This window comes from Schistocerca nitens, chromosome 8, assembly GCF_023898315.1.
Source record: "Schistocerca nitens isolate TAMUIC-IGC-003100 chromosome 8, iqSchNite1.1, whole genome shotgun sequence".
Taxonomy (NCBI): domain Eukaryota; kingdom Metazoa; phylum Arthropoda; class Insecta; order Orthoptera; family Acrididae; genus Schistocerca; species Schistocerca nitens.
The window spans coordinates 526,292,128-526,298,211 of NC_064621.1; positions in this window are offsets into that span (position 1 = coordinate 526,292,128).

Sequence of the window (6,084 nt, forward strand, 5' to 3'; positions counted from 1 at the left end):
ATCGGTAGATATGATTTAAATGTATTGAGAAACAAATGATTGCAATATCAGAGAAATTCGATGATTTATTCAAGAGAAAGAGTTTCACAAATTGAGCAAGTCAAAAACGCGTTGGCCCATTTCTGGCTCTTACGCAAGCAGGTATTCGGCTTAGCATTGATTGAAACAGGTGTTGGATGTCCTCCTGAGGAATATCGTGCGAAGTTCTGTCCAGCTGGTGCCCTAGATTGTCAAAATCCCTAGCTAGTTGGAGGTCCTTGCTCGTAATGCTTCAAACGTCCTGAATTGGGGAGAGATCTGGCGACCTTGCTGGCCAAGGTATGGTTTGGCAAGCACGAAGACAAGCAGTAGAAACTCTCGCTATGTGCGGGCGGCGGGCGTTATCTTGCTGAACTGTAAGCCCAGAATGTCTTGCCATGAAGGGCAACAAAATGGGGCGTAGAATACCGTTTACGTACCGCTTTGCTCAATGGTGCTGCGGATGACAATGAAAGGGATCCTGCTATGAAACGAAATAGCGCACCAGAGCATCACTCCCGGTTGTTGGGCCGTATGGCGAGCGACAGTCAGGTTGATACCCGACTACTGCCTGGGCCGTCTCCAGACAAGTCTTCGCTGGTCATCTTGGCTCAGTTCGAAGGTGGACTCACCACTGAAGACAGTTCTACTCCAGTCAATGACATTCCAGGACGAAGACGTGTCCGGAGACGCTCTGGACAGCGATGGGATACCAACCTGACTGTCGACCACCAAATGGCCCAGGAACCAGAAATTATGGACTGGGGTGCCACCTCTTTCCATAACAGGACTCCTTGCCGCATGGCAGTACTTCGACGATATTCTGCACCCCGTTTTGTGGCCCTTCATGGCAAGCCATCCTGGGCTCATATTTTAGCTAGATAATGTCTACTTAAACACGGTGAGTGTTTCTAATGCTTGTCTTCATACTTGCGCGACCCTACCTTGGCCATCAAGTTTGCTGAATCTCTCCTCAATTGAGAACATTTGAAGGATTATGACGATTTACCGACTTCCATCCACCCATTAGGATAATTTGCTGGTGGTGCGTCTTTCTTTGTTCAAATGGCTCTGAGCACTATGGGACTCAACTGCTGAGGTCATTAGTCCCCTAGAACTTAGAACTAGTTAAACCTAACTAACCTAAGGACATCACAAACATCCATGCCCGAGGCAGGATTCGAACCTGCGACCGTAGCGGTCTTGCGGTTCCAGACTGCAGCGCCTTTAACCGCACGGCCACTTCGGCCGGCGTCTTTCTTTGTTCGTGAGTTCCTAAGGGACCAAACTGCTGAGACCATCGGTCCCTAGACTTACACATTACTTGAACTAACTTACGCTAAGAATAAAACACATACACACACATCCATGCCCGAGGGAGGACTCGAACTTCCGGCGGGAGGGGCCGCGTAATCAGTGATATGGAGCCTCACATCGCGCGGCCGCTCCGTGTGGCCATTTTTTTTTTTTGTCTTAGAGTGAATGTATTGCAGGAAGACATACAAATGGGAGGTAGCCCTTCGCAGTGTTTTATAGAAATGGTCTACAGTTCTGCGTGACTTGGCTGGATGCCACCTTGCCGTGGGACACAGAATAAGAAAAAAAAAAAACTTATCAGACACAGTGATACTCTAAACGAGAATCGATGCAATCCCTACAGAAAGCGATGGATGTTTTACTGAAAAGAAGAAAAAAACTGTGAGTTGTTATGAATGAGTTGCGTACTGCGAGCGCAGAAGCAGTGGTGGAATGGCAGGATTTAACACACTGCGATCAGTGGAGACACGATGCCGGATTCTCGCGAAGAAAAACAGAAAGATCGCAAGAAAGCAACGACCCATAATAGCAGCACGTTCCTGACAAGAAACATAATGATCAAACCAGATGGTCTTACCACCAGGCGACTCACAGGGCGATGGATGGCTACACTTGTGTACCAAAATGGCAGCAACTGCCACGCTCCTACTATCCTACTATAGGCGATGTATACGTTTCCAAGATCAGCTAACGAATGGGCTCAGCAGAGGTTCTCGATGCTATTTTTAAACTCGGATGCTGTCTCATAATATGCTCTGTAGTTCACAAGCAAAGCACGTACCAACAAACAGCCAACGCAACAGAGGAGTGGGGGGGGGGGGGGGGGGGGGGGGGACCGACCCGTTGGTGCAACCTCGCCCCGACGGGTGTGTCGGTCTCCTTGACTTGCAAGTTGGGACAACTGTTTGAGCTGGAATTCCCAGAGAAACTGGCTTGCCTACACCACCGCGTGGCTTCGACTTAAATTCAAGCGTAACGGGACTTCTAAGGAAATTCGCCACCTGACCATTTCCTAGAGCAAACAAATCGAGAAAGTGGAAATTAGTTCGCCCCCTCCATTCGATGGTCCTCCACGTAGGCAGCCCAGCGGTGGACAAAATTAATGTGACTGAATAAACTGATCATTAGTTCTTTTGACTTTTTAATTAATAATCGTCCGGTCTGAGATTATTATCAATAAGCCAGAAATTTTGTAGGCGATCCCAATTTTTGGCTGAAATCATCAAATTAATTTTATCTGGCTCTCTTTCTTCGTGATAGGGATAGCCGTTTGGCCACACAATGCGCGTGGTATGCCCTCGAAAAGTCTCCATCTTATAAGTTCCTATGACTACGTTTCCCCTGTTGTTGTTGTTGTTGTGGTCTTCAGTCCTGAGACTGGTTTGATGCAGCTCTCCATGCTACTCTATCCTGTGCAATCTTTTTCATCTCCCAGTACCTACTGCAGCCTACATCCTTCTGAATCTGCTTAGTGTATTCATCTCTTGGTCTACCTCTACGATTTTTACCCTCCACACTGCCATCCAATGCTAAATTGGTGATCCCTTGATGCCTCAGAACATGTCCTACCAACCGATCCCTTCTTCTAGTCAAGTTGTGCCACAAACTTCTCTTCTCCCCAATCCTATTCAATACCTCCTCATTAGTTATGTGATCTACCCACCTTATCTTCAGCATTCTTCTGTAGCACCACATTTCGAAAGCTTCTATTCTCTTCTTGTCCAAACTAGTTATCGTCCATGTTTCACTTCCATACATGGCTACACTCCATACAAATACTTTCAGAAACGACTTCCTGACACTTAAATCTATACCCGATGTTAAAAAATTTCCCTTCTTCAGAAACGTTTTCCTTGCCATTGCCACTCTACATTTTATATCCTCTCTACTTCGACCATCATCAGTTATTTTACTCCCTAAATAGCAAAACTCCTTTACTACTTTAAGTGTCTCATTTCCTAATCTAATTCCCTCAGCATCACCCGATTTAATTAGACTACATTCCATTATTCTCGTTTTGCTTTTGTTGATGTTCATCTTATATCCTTCTTTCAAGACACTGTCCATTCCGTTCAACTGCTCTTCCAAGTCCTTTGCTGTCTCTGACAGAATTACAATGTCATCGGCAAACCTCAAAGTTTTTACTTCTTCTCCATGAATTTTAATACCTACTCCGAATTTTTCTTTTGTTTCCTTTACTGCTTGTTCAATATACAGATTGAATTTCCCCTAGAGACCGCAAATCCTCCAGATCTCAACTTAGTAGAAACATACTACTGCGTTCAAAATGAAAATTTCACTATACAGCAGAGTGTTCGCTGTTCTGATACTTCCTGACAAACTTAATTGGTTCAAATGGCTCTGAGCACTATGCGACTTAACTTCTGAGGTCATCAGTCCCCTAGAACTTAGAACTACTTAAACCTAACTAACCTAAGGACATCACACACATCCATGCCCGAGGCAGGATTCGAACCTGTGATCCTAGCGGTCGCGTGGTTCCAGACTGTAGCGCCTAGAACCGCTCGGCCACTCCGGCCGGGACAAACTTAATTCTGTACCACAGACGAGTCCAGGATACTGACTTTCGGAAATAATGCTCTTACCGAATGAGCTATCTGGGCGCGCCTCACGACCCAGATTCACAACTTCATTCCCGCCGGTACTGTCATCTATAAACATGCTCCGCAAGCCCCTCGGTAGGGCACGGTGGAGGGTACCTCTTCCACTACCAGTCGTTCGCCTCTCTCCTACACGCATTGCTGGAACTTTAACAACAGCGCACACTCGGTTGTAAAATGAAAACTTCATTCTGGAAACAGTCCATACGCTGTTAGACACTTCACCGTGACATTCTTTCTAACAAAAATGCTAGTCCAGCAAGATATCCCGGACAACTTGTGAAATTAGGAAAGTAAGGGAGAGAAACTGGAGGAATTGCAATTGTGCAGGCAGACGTCGGGTCTCGCCTGTGTAGCATGGACCCCTTTTTAGCAAATCGCATACGCTCTCTTTCAGATCTCGGCGAATGACAAGCTACACAACATCACTTCTGTACAATTACAGCGTATGAGTTTGTGGAAGAACTGACTCCCTAACACACAGAAACACCTGTCTTTATGCGATGGAGATATCGACACATCTCACGTGGAAACTAACACTTCTTGACCATATAAGAAGCAGACATATATACTATACAAACCAAAAAACACAATTTCAGAGACTTTACTGGTCTCTTAAAGATACTATTTTATGTATATAGACTGAAGTTGCGAGCGAAAATTTGTACCAAAGCTGGGAATCAAAACCGCGTCTCCTACTTACTAGGCAGGTGCTCTAGCCACTAAGCCACCTCAGCTCGACGGTTCAGACAAATTCACTGATTACACTGGCATGTCTTCCTCCTCGATCCAAATTCTCACTGCCGCCTAAGTCTACTTTAAATTCCCCCTTACACGAACAGACTTGCAAAGGCTCTCCATTTTCTGGAATAGCATCTCCAGCATCGAATGTAAATCGGGCTCCAGTCTGAAACCCAGGTGCAGGTACTTATAAAAATGAAACGACACAATTTCAGAGGCTTTACTCATCTCATACAGATATGTTTTGTTTTTTGTTTGTAGACCGAAGCGGAGACTGAAAATTTGTACCAAGGCCAGGGATCGTACTAAGGCTGAATGCTGATGATGATGTTTGGTTTGTGGGGCGCTCAAATGCGCGGTCATCAGCGCCGGTAAGAAGTCCCAATTTGTACACAGTCCAATTTTTACACAATCCAATCTAGCCACTGTCACGAATGATGATGATGATGATGACGACGACGACGACGACGACGACGATGATGATGAAATGATGAGGACAACACAAACACCCAGTCTCCGAGCAGAGAAAATCCCCAACCTGGCCGTGAATCGAATCCAGGACCCCGTGATCCAGAGACAGCAATGCTAGTCACTAGACCACGAGCTGCGGACCCCCAAGGCTGGATCCCCATTTATGTTCTATGCTGAGGTACTATTCCAGAACATGGAGAGCCTTGCATATTTGTTCGTGTGTCAAGAGGCCTGCCTGTACGCCCTCTGTTCTTCGTCTGCAGACAGTAAACGTGCTGAGCTTAGAGGTGAACAGTGTTTGCAATATTTATTATAGGGTATAAACATGCCCCACCGACGAGTATGTACTCCCGCTGAGCAACTGCAGCCATTTAATAGGGATCGTATTGTGGACCTGCGCGAAGCGGGATGGACGCATAGATGGACTGCTGCATATGTTCGGCACATTGCATCGGTGGTGTGCCGCTGCTTTCTCAAGTAGTCTGGGGAAAATTCCCACACCTGTAGACCAGGTTCTGGACGCCCACGTAGTACAGACGCATGTCAAGATCGACGCACTGTTCCCAGCGGTGGCCGAGCGAACATCATCCAGATAGGAAATTCGGGCACTTGTTGTACCTGCTGTGCTACCGAGGACGACTGGAACCATATGCTTGCAGCAAGATGAAGATTACGTTAGCCTCTGGCCAGGCAACCACCGACACCACAACGCCATCAAGCATAGCTACTCAGGTGTCATGGAAGTTAACTGGAGGGTGGAATGGCTCTCTGTCGTCTCCAGTGGTGAGAGTAGGTTCTGTCTGTATACGAGTAACCGACGTACACGTGTACAACGTAGACCTGATGAGTGGCCTATATCGGAGAGGTTGCGCCCACGACAGAAAGGCCTCACCCCAGAGCTCGTGGTTTGGGGAGC